We start from the raw sequence: 26,714 nt of genomic DNA on the forward strand, positions 1-26,714 counted from the left end.
ACCTTTGCACGTTGGCAACGTAGACATAGCGCAGCGAATAAAGATCCTTATATATATACATATACATACAATTGGCGCGTACACCCTTTTTGGGTGTTTGGCCGAGCTCCTCGTCCTATTTGTGGTGTGCGAGAAAGAATTGTGTTCCACTATACTGCAGTACCAGGAAGACGAATTCTATTGATTGAGGGTTATATCATCATGAGCGTGTTCTTGGGCCGGAGGCGCGAGGGAGACACGACAACTTTTAATTTTTTCACAGATCTGGAGTTGATACTCTGCACTTTTTTCAATATGTTCAAAGTATACTTATTTTTACTTATGAATTTTAAAACCTTGCCTAAATGTTGGTTGGGCTAACGGTATTGTCCTAACGGGACTCAAATTTCGTTTATCTATTCTGTGAAACGGCTGCTGATATTTTTACTAAAACAATTTTGTGCAATATGAATAATTATTCTGGTAAATATAAATAAATTAACAAACAAAGAGTTTAATAACATTGATAATTTAATATGTAGATGACGATGAAGCTTCCACCAGTGCAGGTGTGAAAAAAAGGATAAGCGCGAGTGAAATCAAATCAATGTGGAATTTGACAGACGTGGTTACCGAACTGGGAACACAAGAAAAATGCCCTAAATTCGCGGAAGAAGCTGGGCTCTTGAGGAAAACAATGTTGTGTGCAGTACATAAGACACAAATGCGGCTAAAAATGGGCAACAACAAAGTTGGGTTCTTTGTGTGCTCTTGTGGCCAGTGCAGCTCCAAGAAGAACATCTCTCGTGTCACAGGCACTTAATTGAGAATGCGCGACTAGATCTTCCGCGAATATTTTATTTAATGTTTTGTTTTGCATACCGCACGCCTCAAGAAACGGTGCAGCGCGAAGATTTCATAAAGGATGGAACCATCCTATCATCAAGAACGATATCTGACTGGTATGGCTACTGCAGGGAGGCTGTGGTAATATACCAGTTAGATAATCAAGCAGTTCAAGGGAGAATTGGCGGCGTTGGAAAAATTGTCCAAATTGATGAAAGCAAATTTGGGAAAAGAAAGTACAACAAAGGTAATTTGGTTAATAGTGGACAAAATTTGTAACAGCATTATCTGTGACTTATCTTATATTTTCGAGGGAAGAGAGTCGAAGGACACTGGGTACTTGGAATGATAGAGGATGGAAAAGAAGACCTTCGTTTGGAGGTGTGCCCAGACAATGTAAGATCCGCCAAGGTTCTAATACCTCTTATAAGAAAACATGTCATTGAAGGCACCACCATTCGTACTGATTGCTGGTGAGCGTACGACTCCCTGCCGGAGTATGGGTACGTTCACCAAAAGGTGAACCACAGCGATCCTGTCAGCTCATTTGTAGCAGAAGATGGAACACACACCCAGCGGATCGAGTCGCAGTGGCGGGTTGTGAAACGTTTTTTTTTTTTTTGCAAAGATAACTACAACATCACTGGCAACTTCTCCGATGTCATAGTAGAATTCATGTGGAGACGCGACAGTAAGTCGAAAAAACTAGATCCATTTAAAAGTTTAATTGAAGCAATAAAATATTTATATAAAATATAATAAATTCTTACAAAATTGTTTTTATTTTATGTAAATTAATATTTTCAGTACAAACTGCAAATGTGGTCGGAAAAAACCTAATTTTTAAACTTCTCCTGGGGGTTCTATAGGGACCCTAGGAGGTTGGGACTTTCACAGTTATAATGGTGTGACCTTGCTCTTTCGAATGGGTGTGGTGGGTGGTGCCACGCTCCCTCCCCCTCCGCTCCCCATTCAAATATATCGTTGTAGTAAATGAAAGTTTTGCCAAGGTTTTATACCACACAGCTTCTGTCCAGACTTGGAAGATATAATATGCGAATATGTACAATATGTAAATATTTCGCGCACTGGTAAGAACAGTCTTAAAAAATTTATATGAGTATATTTGATTTATTGGATGCTGTTTGTTGCAGTCGATCGAGTTGTGACTTTGTTGCTAGACAGTCTGCGCTTGCAGTTGTTTGAAAGTATGTAAGTTATCCGAAAGAGTTAGATTTCTGCAGGATAGAAAAAAAAAAAATTCACTACTTTCTTTCACCATTGAATTACAACTGATTCTCTTTATTAAAAGTGTTTAATATGAAATTTATAATTTAATTACAAAATTGCTTATTCTGTATTTTAATACTAAATCAATTTCTTAATAATGTTAATATTGCTTAATTAGCAGTTTACAAGATTTTGTTAATTCGGCAATCGGTAATATGAAGCTTATAAATTAATTGCAAATTTGCTTATTCTATATTTTAATAATAATTCTTATGAACTCAATTTAGTTCATTGACTTAGTTATTTTGTATTTAATCTTAGAGGTTCGATCGGTGGTTGTGTTATGAGGGTTTCCATAACTCGCTCATTAGAATCATTTTTAAAATTCGATCAAAGTGAAAACGCCACACTAAAACAAAACGTGCTAAGCATAGTTCAGTGGCCGCCACTAGCTTACACTCGGATAAAGAGAATACTACTAAAAAACACATCCAACGAAAAAGAAAACGGTTGGTGTAAAAACAACAAGCATATATATATATATGTATATATATATATAATTGGCGCGTACACCCTTTTTGGGTGTTTGGCCGAGCCCCTCCTCCTCCTATTTGTGGTGTGCGTCTTGTTGTTGTTCCACAAATGGAGGGACCTACAGTTTCAAGCCGACTCCGAACGGCAGATATTTTTATGAGGAGCTTTTTCATGGCAGAAATACACTCGGAGGTTTGCCATTGCCTGCCGAGGGGCGACCGCTATTAGAAAAATGTTTTTCTTAATTTTGCTTTCACCGAGATTCGAACCAACGTTCTCTCTGTGAATTCCGAATGGTAATCACGCACCGACCCATTCGGCTACGGCGGCCGCCAACAGTGTTACAAATAATATACATTTTTCTTCTTTATTTAGTGCATCAATGGTATACTCACCCGATGAGCACAACAGTTCGGTCACATTGGCAAGCAAATCTGTGAAAAAGCGCCGTATTCTCGAACCTTTTTGCTACCTCAGTGCGAAGCAGCTTAATTTGAAAAGAAAACGTACATATATATAACCTCAACGGCAGACGAGCAAACACAGACGGACGATGAAATCGACGAAGAAAGTTCCGATGAAGAGGGCAATGAAGTCGAGGATGAGGATGCCAATGAGCAGTTGGATAATGACTCGGATCTTTCGCAAATGGAAAATTTGGCCAAGAAATCAACACCAAAACAACTTTCGTTCAAAGGAAAGTTTCTAACGCCATCTGTTCCGGTAACATCAATAAATGTTCGTATACAGTTTGAAAAGTTACTATATGTACGCTTCGATAGGAATTGTCTCAAGCCATACAGGATAATCCGCATTTCCAAATGAAAGCAAAACTTTCCATTACTACCACGATATATTTGAATGGGGGGGCGGAGGGGGATGGGGCGTGGCACCACCCACCACACCCATTAGAAAGAGCAATGTCACACTATTATAACTGTGAAAGTCCCAACCTCCTAGGTTCCCTATAGAGCTGAACAGGCGAACTTGTAAAATAAATTATAAAGTAAAACTACTTTATGCCGATTGAAATTTTTTTTACATAATTTTCGACACATATGAAATCGAAGAGTGATTTTTTAAGAGCTATAGGAAAGTTTTCCAAAAAAACACACGTCAAATTCAGAAAAATGCATGACATTTTTATTTAAATCGATAGTACAGTCGATATAACTTAATGTTTGAAGATTATTTCATGCAAATGTTGACCGCAACTGCGCTTCAAATTGTCCATCCGCCTAGTCCAATTTTGGCATACTCTTTCCAATGCTTCGGCCGGTATCTCACATATAAATGCTTTAATGTTGTCTTCCAATGCGTTAAGCAGGTTTGTCTGAATAGACATGAGCTTTAACATAGCCCCACAAAAATAATCAAAAGGCGTTATATCCCACGATCTGGGTGGCCAATTGACAGGTCCCGAACGTGAAATAAATTGTTCACCGAACTCGCCTCTCAACAAGTCCATTGTTACGCGTGCTGTGTGGCATGTGGCACCGTCTTGCTGAAACCACATGTCATGCAAGTCAAGCTCTTGCAGTTGGATATCATTTCACGGTAGCGCTCACCATTCACAGTTACGTTACGATTCGCAGCATTTTTGAAGAAGTACGGTCCAATGATACCTCCAGCCCATAAACCGCACCAAACTGTGACCTTTTCTGGATACATTGGTAGCTCTTGCAATTCTTCTGGCTGATCTTCACTCCAAGATCGACAATTCTGCTTATTTACGTACCGATTGATCCAAAAATGAGCTTCGTCGCTGAACACAATTTTTCGACTTTAAACTTTCTTAACAGAACACGCATTTTTATAATAAAATTCAATGATTTGCAAGCGTTGTTCGTTTGTAAGACGATTCATGGTTAAATTATAGACCAAACTGAAGATGTTTGACAATGAAACAAAACTGTTTAAAAAGATAATAGCTAAAAAAGCACCCGTTATAATAATGATGGTAAGCTGCGTTTATAGCGGTGGAAAGACCGTCAGCCGAAGCAAGAATGTATCATTGCGTTCAGCTGACGTATTTTCCCCCCTCTACGGCGCAGCTGATTATTTTTTTTTATTCTACTAAATGTCAACAATACACAAAAAAAATTTCAGCCGGTATTAAATGAGTTGTTAAAAATTTTTTTTCGACACGTTTCGCGGCATCCCACGCACGTACCCACCGCTACTGGAGCAGCTGACGGTTGGTTTCGTCATCCATTGGATGGTGTCTGCTTTCAGTATTAAAATCAGTCGACATGAAATGATGAGGTCAAAATGACCCCTGGCTCCCGGACTATATTGCGAATGTAGATATGCGCCAAAATAAAAGAAATCAAAAGAATAGTTGGTGCGTGTCAGAACACAAAATTTACAAAGTGAGTTGGTCCTGGTGAGCAATTGTGCAATTTTTTGTGAAAAGTTTCGAAAATTATAAACATTCAAAAAAAATGTCTAAGGTGCATAAGTGTATAGTTCACGGGTGTAACGAGGAAAACAAAAAATTATTTCTTTTACCGCGGAATAAGGCCGTGGCACAGAAATGGCTCCAAAATTTGCACTTGAAACCAACTGCTCGCTCCACGCCTTATAATTCGTATGTGTGCAGCAATCACTTCGAGGACTATGTTGTTGGAGAAAAATATTTAAAACGTGATTCAGTTCGAACTATAAATCACGGCAAGTTCAGCATTTATGCGTTTATGTGCACATTCGAATATGTGCGATTATATTGTCCCATATATTTTTGTATGTACAGACATACTATGTGCATATGTATATAAGGTGTATATGAAAGTGTAATAACTCAAAAGTGTATTGATACCAAATGTGCCAACCAGTGAAGTTTCCATTAACACTCTCTGCTTGTACGGTTCATACTAACATACAGCAGCGAGGTAGAGTACTTAAAACAACAGACATCCACCAAATACTGAGGTTTGAAAAAAAATGTCTGCAAAAAATATATGGTCCCTTCCGCCGAGGTGACGGAACTTATCGATGTACCATGTACAGAATGCTCAAATGGAGAGCTGCCAGTATATAGTTCCATACGCAAGTGACTGAGCGGAGAGGTAGAGGGAGACCAAGCAAAAGCTGGATTGAGCCCACAGCCAACTTGCGGAAACTGGGGATGGCAAACTATAAAGGCGTAGCAGAGGATCGATGGGAGTGGAGAACCGTAGTTGTGGAAACAATGGTCTGCACAAGACTGTAGTGCTATTGATGATGATGATGATGACGTTGAGGTATGGTATTCTATATGTTTGATTATAACTCTTTATTTTCTTTATTTAGTAAAAATACAATATGCAATGTTTTTCATTTATAAAAAATATATTAAAGAAGTTATGTACCATTTTTCATACAATCAACACATGATTTTTGTTCACCCCACAGAGGAGCTTCCTTACATATAGAGCAATATGTATATATGCATTAGGCCGGGTCGATTTGTGGGGAGGCAAAAAAATCGCCCATTGCTCTGTGAAAATCATATTCTAGGGATTAAAATAAGAAACTTTGCCGAAGGAACCATACCTATAAAACGAATTCTGATGTCCCCCAATTTGGGTCGAACTTTTTAGTTTCTTTTCTATAACTCACTTAAATTAATTTTTTCATTTACATATGTTCTGACTAAATAAATTTCTTAAGAGAAAAAATAGATATTATTATAAATAACTAATAAATATTATTATAAATAAATAAAAATAAAGAAAAAACATAGCCATTAGTTTCTTTTCTCATGTAAAGGCCAAAAATGGTGATATTTTGAAATGATTGTATGGGGAACCCCCCAGGGGAGTTCCAGGTGGTGTGCCACTGGCATGGGTGGATCGGCCGTCCAAAGTTAGTGGGGGTCGGTCATACATTTGGACTCGATTGGAGCACTCTAAATGGGTCAAAGTGGGATTTTTCGTTCGACCCAAATTGGGGGACATCAGAATTCGTTTTAGAGGTATGGTTCCTTCGGCAAAGTTTCTTATTTTGATCCCTAGAATACGATTTTCACAGAGCAATGAGCTATTTTTAAATCGGCCCGCCCTAATATGCATGTATGTATGTGTGTATGTACAAAAGTAGTTGTTTTTTGAGCAATGGCAAAACTTGGAGTAAGTTCGGATGACTTTTAACGAAGAAGCTTCTTTTGTCATTTAAGGTTTGTTTAACTGTTTAACAAAGCGCGCCAGTCGTTTCTTTTTCGTGCTAACCGGCACCAGTTGGGCACACCAAGTGGAGCCAAGTCCTTTTCTACCTGATCTTTCCAACGCTGAGGAGGCCTTCCTCTCCGTCTGCTACCACCAGCTGGTACCGCATCGAATACTTTCAGAGCCGGAGCGTTTGTATCCATTCGGACGACATGACCCAGCCAGCGTAGCCGCTGGATCTTTATTCGCTGCGCTATGTCAATGTCGTCGTAAAGCTCATACAGCTCATCGTTCCATCGCCTGCGATATTCGTCGTTGCCAACGTGCAAAGGTCCAAAAATCTTTCGCAGAATGTTTCTCTCAAACACTCCAAGTGTCGCTTCATCGGATGTTGTCATCGTCCAAGCTTCTACGCCATACGTTAGGACGGGCATAATAAGAGCCTTATAGAGTGTTAGTTTTGTTCGTCGGAAGAGGACTTTACTACTCAGTTGCCTACTTAGTCCAAAGTATCAGGTCAGTCCATAAGTTCGTGCATTTTTTAAAGCTGGTTTTAAAATTAATACAAGAGATGTTTAAAGTAATTATTAATCAAAAATATATTTTCCTTCAATATTAACAATGTCTTCCCAACGTTTAGGCAAATTTTTAACTCCCTGCTCAAAAATTGTTTGTCCTTGGGGCCAAAATACGCTCCGATATCTCTTTTTATAGCTTCTTGTTACTCATATGGGATTGAAGTCCACGGAAAAGGTGATAGTTACGAGTATTATCAGGTGCAATATATCCGGAGAGTATGGTGGATGCGGCATTAGCTCCCATCCGAGCTCGTTCAGCTTGCCTAATGTTTGCCTTGCGGTATGAGGTCTTGCGTTGTCGTGGTGAAACAAGACTTTACGTCTATTCACTAAAGATGGTCGATTTGTTTTAAGTGCCTCATTCAGGTGTGATAACTGATGGGAATAATAATCAGCAGTTGTCATCTGGTTTGGTTCCAGAAGTTCATAATAAACAATACCGGCTATATCCCAGCAAATAGACAGGAGAATCTTCTTGGGGTGAAGGCCATCTCTAGGGGGCGGTTCTGGTGTTTCATCTTTATCTAAAGATTCAAGACGTTGCAGCAGCTGAGAACACACATTCACTCTCAACAACCTCGAAATCGTAACTGTCAACAGTGACACGTGGGTGCCGATACGCTAGTGCGCTGACTCTTTGTTTGATGACAGGAGGCAGATATTTTAGTAGAATGAATTGAGAATATAACACCTGGGAACTCAAGTCAAAAAGAAACCAATCGTCCCCTTAGTATAACAATAGCCTATGTGCTCATAGGCTATTATTTTTTTATTGAATTTTTGGATTCTCCATCGTCGATTTTATATGTGGTCAAAATTTTATCAAATTCTTGTTCCACAAAGTGGGTCAAAACGTCAGTCAAAAAATAATAAATATTTACAGACATAATAAGATTTGAGTGAGAGCTACTTTCAACAAAAAGTTTGAAATTCATTTTCTCAAAACATCGAAAAATTTATAGGCTATTTTAATACTAAGGGGACGCAATAAAAGAAAAATTTCTGCCCCTATCAGAAACACCGCATGACGTGACAGCGTGCTCATTGTGTAAAAAAGTATATGCGGTGAGCACAAGTTGATTTGTGCACCTTCTATTCAAAACACTAACTTTTTATTTTGTTCTTGGTTTTTTTTTAATATATAAGTATTGTTAACGTTTTAGTAGTCGAAAGCTTTTTATGTTGACCTTTTTTTTATAATAGCACTAATAAATTTGTCTAAAACTAAAAACCAAACTTGAAAAGCTTTGTTTTTGTTTTACTTCTAACGCGTTTTTCAGTAAGAGCGCTTCAACTTTTGAACTTTTTTGAATAAAACACAAACGGTTTGACTTTTTTAACTAATTTTTTTTTTTATTATCGAGTTTGAACATATACATTTAAGTATGAAATTCGATTTCTTTTGCATGACCACCGCGTGCACGTTTTACGAAGTCCAATCGTTGAACCCAATTTTAGACCACTCTTTTGCATAAATCGGCCGAAATTCCAGCAATTCCGCGTTCAATATTGGCTCTGAGCTCACAAATCGTCGCCGGCTTGTTACTGTAGACCAATGACTTCACATAACCCCAAAGAAAATAGTCTAGAGGCGTCAAATCACACGAGCGCGGCGGCCATTCGACCGGTCCATTTCTGGAAATAATGCGCTCATCGAACTTACTTCAACAAATCAATTGTAGTGTGTGCTGTGTGGCTTGTGGCCCCGTCCTGCTGAAACCACATGTCGTCTAAGTCCATACCATTCAATTGCGGCCAAAAATAATTGTTTATCATGTCGCGGTATCGATTTCCATTCACAGTAACGTGGCGATCGTTCTCGTCAACGAAAAAATATGGGCCAATTACGCCGCCGCCATGTAAACCGCACCAAACAGTGATTTTTTCGGGATGCAACGGTGCCTCATGAATCACGTGTGGATTGCTTTCTGCCCAGTAATGCATATTTTGCTTGTTGACAAAGCCATTGAGCCAAAAGTGAGCTTCATCACTGAATATGATTTTTTGGAAAAAAGTAGTCTTAAAGTAGCAGCAACAGAACGATTATTTTCATAAAAAATTTGCACGATTTGCAATCGTTGCTCAAGTGTGTAGCGTTCCATGATGAAATGTATACTAATGAAGTTTACAAATGACAAGCGAAAAATAAAAAATATTGCGTCGTTCGCCCTCCCTATCGGAAAAAAGTTGAAGCGCACCTATTGAAAAACGCTATACAATCTACAATATTCCTAATGTTCTTTTTAAATAGGTTTTTGGGGTAATTGGGGTGCTCCTGGCTTTTTGGAAGCAGTTTTTAGACTATGTTAGTCGATGTGACTAACATTAGCAAAAATGTATTAAAAATATGATGGGTTATGCAGGGTTAAAAAAGAACATTCTGTTTGTTGAAAATACATTTTTGGGTGCACAAAAGTATTAAACAAGTAAACCCATTTTACAACCCCGTGCTTTATTGATCACACATTGATCATTTCTCACGTTGCACACATCTTGCAGTTTTCATCCCTTGCAGTTTCCACCCAGATATGCTGCATACATATATCGATACAGAAAATGAGCCAATCAACCCAATCAGCACCTAATGTGCTGATAGTACCCCCGCAGAGAGAAGCCAAACTAGTATGCAAAAATTTTAGTACAGATGCTGGTATTTCATAGGAGAAATCATACTACTTCGCCATTGATTAGAATAGTACTGGTAGTAAAATGATATATTTGGCAAATTAGCTGATTTTTTTTAGATGAGTTTAAGACTCTTCTTTAGACGCAACAATGCATCGCGATGATTAGAGGATATTGATTCGGCAAGATTCTGGGACAGGGTAGAATGCTAAACAATTCTTAAGGGGTTAGGTGGGTTTGAAAATTTCAAAAAATCGATTTTTTTTTTTTGTCTTATGAAATAGTATAATATGTTTAAAATATTCTCCTAAAATTTCAAATTGATCCGAGTAAAATTCTACGAGATAGACCCTTCAGAAGTTCCGCCCATCAGGCCATGTCAGTGCAGCGTTTCGCAGGTATACGCGTTTATCTCAAAACTCGATTTTTTAAGTCGGTGGACACGATTTCTCGAAAAGTTATGAAGCGATTTTGTTCAAATTTTGCACACATCTTTGGAATAACATTATCAAGTTATTGAACGAAGGATTTTTTTTTTATTTTTATTACAACTAATTTTTTCGAGCCAACACATGACGAAAATTTGACCAAAAAATGTGTTTTTTTGTTCAAAGTCTGTCAAAAATTCAAATTAAATTTTATTTTTTTTTCCTTCGTCCAGTAACGAGATTTATCCATGTACTAACGAAATATTTTTGGTTTTTTGATTTTAAATGAACCAATAATGAGTTATGCTGTCCACGGCAAGAGCATTTTTTTGTGAGACGTTAAGGGAGATGAGGTACCAACGGCTGAGTTTTCGGAATTTTTAAATAAAAATTTCACAAAATACTGTCTAAATATGTATCTTTGATATGCTGAATTGTTTAAATAAAATATATGATTGTATATATTAAACAAAAATAGTAAAAATACCCTTTTTTTGAACCTCTGTAACCCACCTAACCCCTTAATTAATACATATGAATGAAAAGGTGGTACCGGAAAACAGAACAATGATGGCGTATATTATTTTCGATCACAAAAAAAGCAGAGTGTGTGCATTAAATTTATCTTTAATAGATTTCTGCAATTTTCAGTATTTTGTCAGCAAAAACCTTAAAACATAGACTGAACTCAAGGAAAGAAGAACCAAAGGGCCATACAAATTTCTAAGCGGTGTTATTGGGCAATAAACATGCACACAATATGAAGTTAAATGTAAATTTGTATTTTAATTCATGCATTTTATTTAAGGCGGCCGCCGTAGCCGAATGGGTTGGTGCGTGACTACCATTCGGAATTCACAGAGAGAATGTTGGTTCGAATCTCGGTGAAACACCAAAATTAAGAAAAACATTTTTCTAATAGCGGTCGCCCCTCGGCAGGCAATGGCAAACCTCCGAGTGTATTTCTGCCAGTAAAAAGCTCCTCAAAAAAAAATCTGCCGTTCGGAGTCGGCTTGAAACTGTAGGTCCCTCCATTTGTGGAACAACAACAAGACGCACACCACAAATAGGAGGAGGAGCTCGGCCAAACACCCAAATAGAAGATAGCCACATTTATTTTTTAGACCTACACATGAAGTATATCTGGAAAACCATTTATAGATATAATTGCAACAGACTCAACAGACCACACAAACTAACACAAGAAGTAAAAATGTGTTTTGGCTTAAGCATCTGAACGACAGTGGGAATGGAGTTCGGTCTGAAGTTTGAAGAAAACATCACCGCTACAGACTGGCAAAATCGCTGTGTGCAATTTTTTACCAGAATGAAAATAAAAGATCTCAACATGGCAAGGCAAAAAGCACAGTCAAGTGCGACGCGAATTTATAAACATTTCAAAAGGGGAATCATATATTAAATAAGTTGTGCGACTACCTCACATTACAGCAATTTTCAAAGTAAGTTGTAGTTTACTAAAGCTAAATGCAACCACCAGAAATACCCAGAAAATTTGCACCCTCTGCACTTTAAACGAGGAAGAAGATATGCAGCAGCTTTTAGGAAGCTGTCCGGTACTGAAAGAGATCAGAACAAGATATCTAAACGCAGCGAAGCTAAATGAAGCAGAAGTAATAGATATACTTATTGGCCACAATTGGAAAAGCCTAACTTGCTTTATATACTCAGCCTTACGCTATAGAGAATTTCTCATTGCAGCGTTTAATTACACTGGCACACAAAAAAAAAAAGTTGTCTGTACACCGGAGCCACCTATCTACGGCCATGTGTTTCGACCCGCTGAATACGAATTTCAAGTCAGTTTGGGCCATCCAGCCTTCAATTACGAGTAAATTGCAAAAAAACCCAAAAATTAGCGAAAATTCGAATAAAATAGCAAAAATAGCAAAAAATGGATAAAATAGCAGAAAATTGCTGCTGAAAAAATTGAAAAAAATATTTTAAATACAATTAAATAAATTTTATTGTATTGTTTATTAAAAAAAATACAATATTAAAATCTGAAAATGCAAAAAAATTTTAAAATCTATGAAAATGACGTATAAAAAGAATTAGAAGAACTATTTTCCTTTCCGACTTTCAAACTGTTGTCCGGTGGTATCGAACTCTTTTATTTTCAATTGATCTACGGAGAGGACTTGTCTTTCGTTTGTTATTATCTTTTGGTATATCTTTTTTGAGTGTCCGGCAATAGTCTGCCATCATGTTGATATTCCAATTTCCTTGATACCTAGTCTCCATTTCACTCATGTCTTGATGAAAGCGTTCTACCTGTTCTTCACTGTACTCCCCAAGATTCTCAGGAAAGTAGCCGATGTGAGAATCTAAGAAGTGGAGTTTTAGATTCATTAAGCATCCTAAGTTTTTGTAATTTGTCACTAATTCTTCGACTATTGTAGTGTAATTTTCACTTTTATTATTTCCTAAAAAGTTATGACACACATTTTTTAAACTTACCCAAGCTGCTCTCTCCGTATCATTCATTTTACCTATAAAATTAGCATCCTGAAATAGAGTTCTAATTTGGGGTCCATTAAAAATTCTCTTTTTTAATTTGGCATCACTTATCGCCGGAAACTTTTCTCTCAAGTACTGAAAACAAACACCATCCTTGCCCAGAGCTTTGACATATTGTTTCATGAGACCTAATTTGATGTGAAGAGGCGGCAGCAGATAGCTTGAAGGCTGAATTAATGGTGTTCGTATTACATTTTGAGTACCGACATTTAATTGCACTCTCGCAGGCCATTCTTTTTTCACATAGTGAGTCTTTCTGTCTCTGCTATCCCACAAACATAGATAGCAAGGATATTTTGTGAATCCTGATTGTTGGCCTAAAAGAAGTTTTGCGATTTTGAGATCCCCGCAAATTTGCCATTGGTGTTCTGAATACTTTATCTTGTCCAATCCAATTTCCAAATTTTCATAGGTCTCCTTAAGCTTCGTCGAATGGGCTATTGGAATTGGCGCTAATATGTTTCCAATGTGAAGCAAGACAGCTTTGAGACTTCTAGTTGATGAATCTATAAAGAGTCTCCACTCATCGTCTTTACAGATATTAGGTTTTAATTCATCAACCAAGCTTTTAACATTGGAACAGTACACCACCGAGTTCTCATCGTCCTTTGTGAAAAACTTCCGGAACTCCCCTTCTCTATTCCGATAAAAGTAAGTACGATCGAAATTAGTATGTAACGGATCAAAATACATAAAAAATTATGCTTTCCTTAGATCTCAAAATTTTTTTTTTGCCAAAACATCGAATTTTCGCTATTTTTTGGATTTGTTTGCAATTTACTCGAAATTGAAGGCTTGACGGCCCAAACTGACTTGAAATTCGTATTCAGCGAGTCGAAAAACATGCCCGCAGATAGGTGGCGCCCGGTGTACAGACAATTTTTTTTTTTTGTGTGCCGGTGTTATTCAAACGTAATAAACGTTTATAAATAAATAAATAAATAAAGAATTACTACTACTATTCCATAATAGTTCGCAACTACGATTTTTCCCTGCAGGGACAGTGTTGTTGCATATGTAGTTCATAAATGTCTGTACACTTGCATCACATTGAGGTATTTCTTTTCTTAAGCATACATTTGCGAATGCTTAAATAATTTGTTAATAAAAATAAAAAAACACAATTATCCGCTGCAAATAACTTTACATAATATTTATGCGTTTCGAAGGTGTACACTGTGTTGAAATAATATTTTCCACCCCTTTTCATGTAGGCATGCACATAGGACGCATGTATAGGTATATATGCATTAGGCCGGGTCGAGGAGGCAAAAAAATCGCCCATTGCTCTGTGAAAATCATATTCTAGGGATCAAAATAAGAAACTTTGCCGAAGGAACCATACCTCTAAAACGAATTATGATGTCCCCCAATTTGGGTCGAACTTTTTAGTTTCTTGTCTCATGTAAAGGCCAAAAATAGTGATATTTTGAAATGATTGTATGGGGAACCCACCAGGGGAGTTCCAGGGGGTGTGCCACTGGCATGGGTGGATCGGCCGTCCAAAGTTAGTGGGGGTCGGTCATACATTTGGACTCGATTGGAGCACTCTAAATGGGTCAAAGTGGGATTTTTCGTTAGACCCAAGTTGGGGGACATCAGAATTCGTTTTAGAGGTATGGCTCCTTCGGCAAAGTTTCTTATTTTGATCCCTAGAATACGCTTTTCACAGAGCAATACGCGATTTTTTAATCGACCCGCCCTAATATGCATGTATGTATGGATGTATGCAGAAGTAATTGATATGCAATGACGCATGCACGATAAATCCAAAACAACTATGACGCTCACTCACTTTTCCTTTGCATGCAAATATCTTCAAAACTTAAGAAAATAATAGAAGGAAAGGAAGTCAAATACGAAATCGAAATTTAGCGCTAAATAAATTTTACATTCGTTATATATGTACATGCATATACATATTTATGCAGGGATGAAAGAAACACGTTTTTATCTTTAACGGCGTCCCACAAAATAATAGCCAAGTGAAGTTAAATCGGGGCTTCTAAGCGGCCAATTGGCATCACCGTTTCGGCTGATTATTTGGCTTTAATATTTCTCAACTTTTTTTGAACGTAAAGCGACCAATATTTGAAATTCGCAAGAATCTAAATTTATAACACATTACGGATATTATTTAAGCTTAAAAAAACGATTTTTTCATAGGTTCATAAAAAATAAACAAAAATCACAAATTAAATTCTTTCACTTCATAAAATATTAAACTTAAAATTACTTCACATATAGTGCTACTTTTCATTTCATTTTCATTAGCTATGGTTCATAATTCTAAATCTATGCTTTGTATTTGAGGTCCAGCTTATTTTGCCTTCATTTCCATCTTTTCTTTGTGTCATCTTTTTTTCTAAATTCTGTGCCATTTTTCTTTTATTTCTTATAATTTTAGTTCCTGTTTTTTAGCTCGTACATGTTTCTATTATATCTAGCCATGTTTGTAGTTTCTTTTTCTATAAATTTGAAATTATTAAATAGATTATATACACAAGATTAAAGTGTACTTGCGTCCTTTTGTATTTTTTTAATGCGAACAGAATAAGCAGTAGCCAAATTTTGATAGTAATGGCGAAGTGAATGTAGTTTTTTACAATACAGAGGATCCATTTTCTACACTCATTCGCCATTTTGTGGCGAATTCACTGGCGATTCACATCTCACAATTCGAGACTGCTAGATACGCCTATATTGTCATTCGCTTCGCAGGTGACAATACTAGCCTTAGTGGTCAATGCGTCATAGTTATGTTGTATTTTAATTATTTGCATGGTTGAGCTAGGTAAGTTCTAGCTAAAGATAACTGCTGAGAGACAATATGCTGAGCAGCGACGAGAGGCTTCTTTCGAGCAATTCATGAAGTTTAATTGTGGTTTTGCAAAACTTCGCAGGTTGTTTTATGAGAAATTCATGAAATGGACATGAAATTCATCTTTAAACTCACAAGTTTTATTGTCGAAATGTGCGGTTTCGCGGCTACGTTTCTCTACAAAATAGAGATATTTTCCGTGGTCGTCCACATGCAAGTTTTAGATCCGCTTTCATTTCTTGCACGATTTATTATGTTATAAATAGTTTGTCGTGTTAAATGAAACGAATAATAACTATAATAGGCCGACTGAGTCACCACAAACAATGTCCGTTTTCCAGACATTTTTGTGTTCTTTATCATTTAGTGCGTTTTCATATTTTAATCAACAAATCACTCTAACGACCATTTTGCGGCTGATTGATGACTAATTCATGAGTAACAACTATAGCCAGTGAGATAACGGTATAAAGAATCATCTCAGCATTTGATGCCGAAAATAGATTTGTATGTACGTAAAATCTTGACAACTGAGAGGAGCATTTGTTTTGTTTTTGCCTTTTTGAGTTTCCTTGCTTTGGTGGATTCAAAAAGTTTACCTTTACGAAGTTCTCGTAATTATATACATAAGTTAGCAAAACAATTTCGAAAGCCTCTTCAAATTCAATAAGAACCGATGGTTTTAGTTAAAAAAGTGCAAATTAAATAAAGTGCAGCTGGTTATAAATTACACATCACCATATATGTATATTTGAGCACTGGTGAGAAATGTGCATGTGCATGCATACATGTATGTACATATGTATGTATATACAGGGTGAACGATATAAAGTGTTACCTATTCAAAACACCATAACTTTTTTGTGTGAAATTAGTTTTTATTGATTTCAAAGACAAAATTGTTCAAAAATGATTACAATTTTAACATACATTACAATATGCAAAATTCGTATTAGTACACCCCCTTATAAATAAAAAAACCACGTATATTTTCAAATTAATTTTAAAACAAATGCTTGAGACCGTTTTATTTTATAGATAACTAGCAAACCCGGCCCCCTTCGCTGGGCACACTAAAATAGAATAGATATGGTTTAGAACAGAAAATATATAATTTTCATATTATTTATTTCTGTATTCTTTATTCAAGCGCTTTGGCATAAACAATATTTTTTGTTTTTCTATTTGTTTTGAGTAAATATATCCAAATCAGAAAGAAATATTGACACATTGTAACTCACACTATCAATTTGACAGTTCAGGTCCGCCCCAAGCGTTAAAAAAGTAAGCGACATTATGGCTGGTTCAAAAGAACGCTGTACCCGTTGCCAGTGCTCCGAACTACAACCAAACTTTACGAAACCCATTTTCAATACTTACTTAACAATGTGCGTAAGTTTGGTTTAATTCGGTGCAAAGACACGGCGGGTCCACGTTTTGGCATATATTTCGAGACCCTAGTCATCAATAGGTATGAAAATTACCCCGTATTAAAGCACTTATCAACAGCTTTCATTTGATATCCATATTGTACAAACACATTCTAGGGTCCACGTTATGGTCTCTATCTCGAGATCCTAGTCACGGAGCGGATGGAAATACTCTGAACTAAAGCATTCACCAATAAAAAAAAAAAAAAACATTTTTCTAATAGCGGTCGCCCCTCGGCAGGCAATGGCAAACCTCCGAGTGTATTTCTGCCATGAAAAAGCTCCTCATAAAAATATCTGCCGTTCGGAGTCGGCTTGAAACTGTAGGTCCCTCCATTTGTGGAACAACATCAAGACGCACACCACAAATAGGAGGAGGAGCTCGGCCAAACACCTAACAGAAGTGTACGCGCCAATTATTTATTTTTTTGTTTTTTTAAAGCATTCACCAACAGCTTCCATTTGATACCCATATTGTACATACACATCCGAAGGTTACCCGGGTCCACGTTTTGACCTATATCTCGAGACCCTATCTACCAATAGATATCCAAACTATACGGAAACCATCTTCAATACCTCCTTAACAATGTGTGTAAGTTTGGTTTAATTCGGTGCAAAGACACGGCGGGTCCACGTTTTGGCATATATTTCTAGACCCTAGTCATCAATAGGTATGAGAATTACCCCGTATTAAAGCACTTATCAACAGCTTTCATTTGATACCCATATTGTACATACACAACCAAAGGTTACCCGGGTCCACGTTTTGACCTATATCTCGCGACCCCAGTCACGGAGCGGCATGAAAAATACTCTGTATTAAAGCATCCACCAACAGCTTCAATTTGATATCCATATTGTACAAACACATTCTAGGGTCCACGTTTTGGTCTCTATATCGAGACTCTAGTGACGGAGCGGCATGAAAAATACTCTGGACTAAAGCATTTACCAACAGCTTCCATTTGATACCCATATTGTACATACACATCCAAAGGTTACCCGGGTCCAGGTTTTGACCTATATCTCGAGCCCTATTTCCAAAATAAAATCTAATCCATGTTACTCATGGATGATGTAGCTTTCGAATGGTGAAAGAATTTTTAAAATCGGTCCAGTAGTTTTTGAGCCTATTCATTACAACCAAACAAACAAAGTTTTCCTCTTTATAATATTAGTATAGATTAACTAAAATAAGGCCAAATAACAAAACCGCTCACAAAGTGTATTGAATTGCAAAAAAAAAATAAGAAAGAAAAAAATTAACACTTTTCACAGAAGCAAAACTCGTATTAGTACACATGTATTTTTAATGATTTAAAGAGTAAATAAAAGATAGTTCAGAAAATTAATATTTTGTAGGAAACCCTCGTTGCCTTAGAACAGCAGACAATCTCTTCGGCATAGATTCCACCAATTTTTTTGTGAGATTTGGAGAAATCTTCTTCCACTCTGATTTGAGGACTTTTTTTAAAGGTTCTCGGTTCCTTATTTGATGATGTTTCAGTTGCTTTTTGAAAATCGACCATACATTTTCTATGGGACTAATATCCGGGCTTTGTGGGGGTGTTTTGAGATATTTTGGACAGTTATAAAGGATCCATAACCTTGTATCCAACGCCGTGTGCTTAGGGTCGTTATCTTATTGGAATATAAATTTTTTTTTGCAGCCCAATTTTTTAGCACTTTTGCGTAGATTCTTTTTTAAAATATCAATATATTGCCTCTCAGTCATAATTCCATCAATAAAATGCAACTTTCCTATTCCGTTTACCCCGAAACATCCCCATACCATCAGAGAACCACCACCGTGCTTGAAAGAAGGCTGCAGATTTCGTTTTTGAAGGCTAGTATTACACTCTCTCCAAATTTTTATGCGTCCATCGGACATATTTATATTAAATTTACACTCGTCCGAAAAAATTACCCTTTTCCAAACCTACATATTTTTGTTTAAATATTGCCTGGTGAATATAACACGCTTTCTTCTATTAACTGAGCTTACATACGGTTTTCTAACCGCAGTTCTGCTTTTAAGTCCTAATTTTTTTACATAATTGCGCACTGTTTGAGGTGTAATTTTGGTAGAAACGTATTTTTCTAGTTCTGCAGGTAGTGAAACTCCACTGACGGTGGGATCTTTCCTGATAAGGGGTTTCAAATAAGTCTTGTGCCTCTGTCCAAGCTTTGCCCTGTTCACATTTCGAAGCTTTTTGTCAATCCTTCCACTGTCTCTATAAATTTTGACTACGTTTTGTCTTGTAGACACACTTTTCTGCAATGTTCTCCCAATTTCGCATAAAGACTTTCCGTTTTTGTTAATATTTATTATTAATCTCCTAGTTTTGTTTGATAATTCACTTACTTTAGGCGACATTGCAAACTAACTCCGCGAACTTCAACAAATGGCTACTAAAACGCAACTGCCCAAGGTTGTTGAATGTTCAACACAATCGTTTCGAAAATAACGGTAAATACCAACAAATTGTTTACAAATTCAACGCTACGAAGTGTACTAATACGAATTTTGCCTGCAGTAGAAATAGCTACACTGCTACTAAAGCTATTTTTTTCAATTCTATACAAATGTTTCGGAGTTTTTGTTATTATTCTATTTTTTTATGAATTATACAATACCGCACTACGATTGAAATCAATTGCTTTAAAGTAAATTTGAAAATATACGTGGTATTTTGATTTGTAAGAGGGTGTACTAATACGAACTTTGCATACTGTATATTCACTTTAGCTCGATATGACCACCTTTTGCCTTGTTTATAGCCTTCAAACGGTCAAAAAATGAGTTGCATGCTGCACGAATGTGATCTTGAGGTATTTTGGCCCATTCTTGTATAATCGCTTTTTTCAGCGCATCCATATGCCATATGCCAGTTTTTAGTCTTCACCTTACTCTCCAAAATGGGCCAGATGGAATAGTCCATCGGATTTGCGTCTGGCGAACTCGAAAGCTATTGTGTGGACGAAATGAAGTGTGGAACATGATTTTTTAACCATTCTTGGTTCACACGAGCTTTATGAAACGGTGCCGAGTCCTGTTGGAACGTCCATGGTCTACGACCGAAATGTTTTCGTGTCCACGGCTCTAAACATTTTCTCGATAATAAGTCGCATTCACTTTGACACCAGGCTCGATAAAAACGATTGGAGAGCGTCCATCAGCGCTCACTGCGGCCCAAACCATTACTTGCGATGGGAAATTGCTTCGATTGGCCATACGTAGGCTCAAATACTCGTATGAGCGTTCGGTCAAGTAAACACGATCGTTTTGAGTGTTTACGAACTGCTCAATTCGGAAATTTTTTTCATCAGAAAACACAATGTTAGGAAATTCGCCACGTTCGTGCAAGCGCAACAACTCCTTTGCTCTTTCGCACCGAACTTTTTTTTGATGGGGTGAAAGATCGTGTGCTTTTTGGAACTTGTAAGCCTTGACCTTGAGCTCATTTTTCAATATGCGTCGAATGCTGTCTTGCGATATTTTCAGTTCTTTGGCCATTTTTCTTCCACTTCGACGTGGATTGCGTTCAAGTCGAGCCTTCACTTTCCGAACCATTTCTGGCGCTGTTGCGGTTTTTTTTGGTCCACCTCCATAGCGTTTTGCAATGCTACCAGTATCATTGTAACGTTTTATAGTGCAATACACAAACATTTTATTCACTTTGAGGTGACTGAGCTCACGAACAATGGCTGGCTGTGATTTTCCTGCCAAATATACCGCAATCACACTATTACGTTTGAATTCCATCACAGAAAAAAAAATTCACCAAAACTGAGACGCAAATGCTTCTGAAGGCTTATAAACAATATATTGAACTGTCATTAGAAGAATTTTGACGTTGATGTCATGAGCTGTTTTACAGATACAAGCAGTGTGAAGTTGATAACACTTCATATCCTTCACCCGTTTTCATTCCCACCAGTACTCTACCACAAATAATTTCAGAGGTAAACAGTATGAAAAATCCTGTTTGTATGGGAGGTGTCCAGGGGGCGTTGTCTAATCGAAATTAAAGCTTTTCTTGTTTTTACCTTCTACTCAAATATGAACGAGACGGTATCAATAAAACGGTCCGCGGCTGACATATGGCAAAAATAAATTTTTTGTTTTTTGGTAGGACTGTTATAAGCTTACATGGCAAATTTCAGCGTGATATGTCACATAGTTTGTTTTCTGTGCTACTGTAAACAAGTCAAGCTCGAGTGTGTTCTTCGAATTTAACGATGGAAATTCAAGTTGAACAAAGAATTTGTTTGATATTTTGTTATTCCAACAAAATTTCGGCTTCAGACGCCTTAAAAATGTTGCAGACAACCTATGGGGACTCTGCTCTATCGCGTGCACGTATTTTCCAGTGGTACAAATCGTTCAAAGAGGGCCGTACATCAACCCAAAAAACCACGCCAAAGTCGCTCAAAAATTAAGGTTAAGCTGACTGTTTTTTTCGATTACGAAGGTGTGGTGCACTCGGAGTTCCTTCCGCAAGGCCGATCGGTTAACGCTGAATATTATTTAGACGTTTTAAAGCGTTTGCGCGAGAACATTCGTCTTAAAAGGAAGGAATTGTGGGACAACAAGTCATGGTTCTTGCATCACGATAATGCACCAGCTCACACATCACGTCTTGTTCGCGATTATTTGAACAAAAATAATGTTAATATCGTTCCGCAAGCACCGTATTCGCCTGATATGGCTCCATGTGACTTTTTCCTGTTTCCCAAGCTCAAGTTGCCGTGGAAAACATTTTGAGACAATTGAAGTCATAAAAGAGAATTCGAAGAACACACTCGAGCTTGACTTGTTTACAGTAGCACAGAAAACAAACTATGTGATATATCACGCTGAAATTTGCCATGTAAGCTTTTAACAGTCCTACCAAAAAACAAAAAAATTATTTTTGCCATATGTCAGCCGCGGTCCGTTTTATTGATAACGTCTCGTTCATATTTGAGCAGAAAGTATATATAAATCCTGACCAAATTGTTAAACAACATACTTAATGTTAATGAGGAATATAAAAAAAAAACTTGCGAAAGTTACAGTCGGGAACAGCCATACCTACGAGGAAAGTAAATTTGAAGCGTCGACGTAATATAAGAAAAATTGTTAAAAATCGTAGTAAACTAAATGAGTTTCATTATTTACTATCCATTCGTTTTAATATTCTTTTTGCTAATTAAAGTTGTTACTTATTTTATTGCTTTATAAAATTGTGTTTGCATTGAAATCTCTATTTGAACTTTCGTTCTATGTAAGTAAGTAAGTCGGTGTGAATACCAAAGAAGCTGATATCGCTTATCAAAACTTTGTATGAGCAGGCAACTTGCCGCATCCTTCGTGAGAATCAACTTGGTAACAAAATGTGGTGTGAGAAAAGACTGCATTTTATCACCATTACCTTTCAATACTGTGTTGGACACTGTGTTACTTAACCCTAGAACCCTACCCAGGGTGCCCAAGCACCCTGCTGTTTAATCAAATTGTTGTCATATTTTTATTTGGCGGTGCACATTTTTTTTTTGTTTTGCCTATTTTCATAATATCACCCGTCCTTGACATTTCATCTGTTTTAAGGAGTTACATGGGTTTCGTCGGGTGAAAAAAGGCCTATTTTCAATTTTTTTTTTTTCTATGTAAAAAATTATTTACTTAATTCAAACTTTTTTCTGTCTTATAGATACATATTTAAAGAATAATTTCTGAAATTTTCAGAAAAAAAAAAAGTTAAAACTCCTCCATTGTGACGTCATTTCTGGTGACCCCTCGAAAAAAGGTGCGTCCGCGTTGTCAGCATAACTCCTGACAGGCTCATCAAAAATGAAAAAAGAAAAATAAGTACTTTAGTTAAGACCATAAACTCGTGCTTGAACGAAGGAAAGAAAAAAAAGTAAAAATTGTAATTTTGGCAGACATTTTTGCAAAAAAATGAAAATTTCGATCGAATTTGCTTGACATTTTGGTTTGTTTTAAATAGTTGTAAATGAAAAAAAAATCAAAATTCTTCGTTCAAGCACGAGTAAATTGTATTTCGAACACCTGTGTAAAATTTCATCAAGATCGGTTGAGTAGTTTTCGAGAACACGGTTCCGAGAAAAACGCGTTTAAAGTTTTGAGTAACAATAAAAGTGGCTTGGAGCGCACACATTCCAAAGGCTGTATCTCCGAATTTATTATTCGGATCGACTTGAAAATTTAGGATAATATTCCTGAGATGTTGTAGAAATTAATAAGCAAAAAAAAAAATTAAATCGTATATAGTGAGTATAAATGTGAGTATAAAATCTTAAGAGTATATGGATCAGTGAAGTGCGATGAGTGACGTCTAACAAAAGCGAGCATAGCAAGAGAATTGGAAACGGCATAATTTAGGTGCGTGATAAAATTAAGCTTTGAATCAAAGAAAACCCCTAAATCTTTTACCACATCCGACGAAGCAAGATATGTATAATTGATATGATAAGAGGTGTTGAGGAGGTTTTGAAGCTTAGAAAATGTGACTTTATGACATTTTTTAATATTAAGAAATAGACGATTTATAAGGCACCAGGAAAATAAATTATTCAACTCGGACTGTAGGGCGGCTGAATCACTAGAATTTCTTATTTCAGCGTACACTTTTAGATCATCAGCATAGAGAAGAAAATTAGCGAAGGAAAAACACGAATAAATATCATTAATAAACAAAACAAATAACAAAGGTGCTAAAATACTACCCTGAGGTACCCCAGAGATGGCAGTGTAGTGTTTCGAAGAAACTCCATCGATAACTACAGTGCAGCATCTCTTTATTAAATAGGACCGAATCCAATCAAGGAAAGTAGAATGAAACCCGAGACAAGCCAATTTAGTTACTAAAATCGTATGGGAGATTTTATCAAAGGCTTTAGAAAAATCCGTGTATATCGCGTCAGTCTGGAAACCATTCTGGAAGCCGGCGTGGCAATCATCAGAAAAAACGGATAAGTTAGTTAAGGTAGATCTTGCAGCTACAAAACCATGCTGACGTGGACTAATTAGACGTTTAACACTAAAATATAACTTGTCTTTAACAACGCATTCAAAGAGTTTAGATACAGCAGATAATTTGGAAATTGGTCTGTAATTTACAATATCACTTTTATTACCGCTTTTGAAGATAGGAGTGACTGAAGTCAGCTTCCAATCATCGATAAATATTCCTTCGGCCAAGGATTTGTTAAAAATTAGTTTAAGAGGTTGAACCAAAGAGCGACAATTTTTAAACAAAGTTACAGAAAGCCCGTCTACATCCGAATGGGCCGAGTTTTTAATCTTTAACAATCCCTCAATGACATCATCATCTGATAGAACAAGTGAACCAAAGTCAACTGAAGAAGACACTTTCCCCACGAAATTATGGCGAATGGCTGCCAAATGTTCTTCCTGAATATCTTCATCAGACACGAAGTTAGATGAAAAGAAATCAGCAAATAAATTCGTTGCATCGCTGACAGAGCAGGCAGTTACGTCCCTATAAAAAACAGAATTAAGAATAGAAGAGGCCTTTTTGATCGATTTAATATATCGCCAAAAATTCTCCGGATTACTTTTTATATTAAGCTCAGAGGAGGACGAAATATTGGATAACTTACCAGAAAGAACAAGTGATTTTCTAAAAGTGTTGGATGTGCCCAAAAGAATGTACGGTTCAAACAGATATAAATGGAGTGGAGAAGCTCCGCAACCATCTGGACGTACTCCACAACATTATATTACACCCACCTGGTAATAAAAGACGTGCTAAACAAATTTCTACACCATTAGAAGCTTGGTCTTTATTTTTTGATGACGAATTTCTCCAACGTATTTTGTGTTACAATAATGCTGAAGTCAATTTACAACGTCAAAAATATAAAAACGATCGCCAAAACTATGACGAAGATGATAGCTCTACAAGTATTAGGCCATCGTACACTCGGAACACTACCATTACTGAAATAAAAGCCTTGATAGGTTTATATTATTTGTCTGTAGTTTTAAAAATGAATTCTGTCACGGTAAAAGAATTATTTGATAAAGACAAAGGAGTACCATATTTTAGAGCAACGATGTCTGGATCTAGATTTGAGTTCCTAACAAACCTTTTGAAAACACAACCAGTTGCTGATTATTATCTTCAGTCTTTGACATCTCCCATACACGGATCTAACAGGAACCTGACATGTGATAATTGGTTCACGTCAATACCTTCCGCTACTACTTTACTGGAAAAGAACATAACATTATTGGTACTTAGAAACAAAATAAGAGAGAATTCCTTCACAAATGGAAGATAAACCATCATTTCAAAGAAATTCTGCTAAATTTGCATATAGCGGACCTCTAACTTTATTAGCTTACTGTCCACCTAAAGGCAGCCAAAAAAGGATAGTCACCTTGTTATCAACGAGCACATTAAACCTGATAAAGATAAATCTGTTGTTTTGCCTGAAATGGTTGACTTTTACAACAAGAGAAAAGGAGCAGTTGATACTTTTGATAAACTAAGTCACACTTATTCAGTGTCACGTAAAACCCTTCGATGGCCATTGTGCGTTTTCTTTGGATTACTTAACAGCGGTGGGTTAAACTCGATTATACTACTGAGCCTAAGTAACGCAACAAGTAAAGAAAATGCACCGAATACACGTATTTTTTTAAAACCTTTGTCTCTCCAACTCATAACAGCTTTTTTGGAAGAGCGCCCAAATTGTCGCACTTTGTCTACCAATATTCGCGAAATGATAAATAGCATTCTGAAAATGTCCAGTGAACCTAATGCACCATCTGATGGCACCATAAAGCAAGGGCGATGTAGATTCTGTCCTTACAAGAAAGACAGAAAAAGCAATACTTTTTGCATCAAGTGCAAAATACCTACATATAGGTACCTATGTGGAGAGCATCAAATAAAAATTTGTAGCAAATGTCTCTAAAGCATGTTTTGTGAATTTTTTTTTTATAATTCAATACAAATTTAATCAATAAACACACTGAAGTTAAAAAACCCGCATTTTTATGTCTTATTTGGAAAATATAATCTATAAAAGTTATGGGTGCTCAGGCATCCTGGGTAGGAAAAGTCAATGTAAAATATGGGTAGGGTTCTAGGGTTAATGTAACTAGGGAAAACAGATACATTGCATGTGGCTTCAGTGAAAGGCCCGAGGAATTAGAGTATGCTGATGGCATCTGCCTTTTAAGCAGCACCGCTGCAGACATGAAAAAGAAAATCGAATTGGTGGGCAATTTTGGAACAAAAGTAGGACTGCGGATAAACGTTGTCAAAACTAAAGCTCTCCGCATTAATACCGAATGTAGCGAGCATTTTTTCATCTACAATAAGTCGTTGGAAAATGTAGAACGTTTCTTGGTCCATCCTTGACAAATGTGGCGGCACTTCGGCAGATGTCGTTAATCGGCATGTAAATGCTAGACAAGTTTTTCGGCGCCCTAAGCCCAATATGGAACTCACGCGTCATTTCTCGCCGTACAAAACTAAATATGTATCTTCGAATCGAATATATAGTATAATCAACAC

The 26,714-nt window shown here is 36.8% G+C and overlaps 1 pseudogene; it reads left to right on the forward strand.

The window, feature by feature from the left end:
- The first annotated feature begins 446 nt into the window (after positions 1-446).
- LOC129238301 (uncharacterized) overlaps positions 447-26,714 on the forward strand; it is a 36,981-nt pseudogene continuing 10,713 nt past the window's right edge.

Source organism: Anastrepha obliqua, chromosome 2, assembly GCF_027943255.1.
Source record: "Anastrepha obliqua isolate idAnaObli1 chromosome 2, idAnaObli1_1.0, whole genome shotgun sequence".
Classification (NCBI taxonomy): domain Eukaryota; kingdom Metazoa; phylum Arthropoda; class Insecta; order Diptera; family Tephritidae; genus Anastrepha; species Anastrepha obliqua.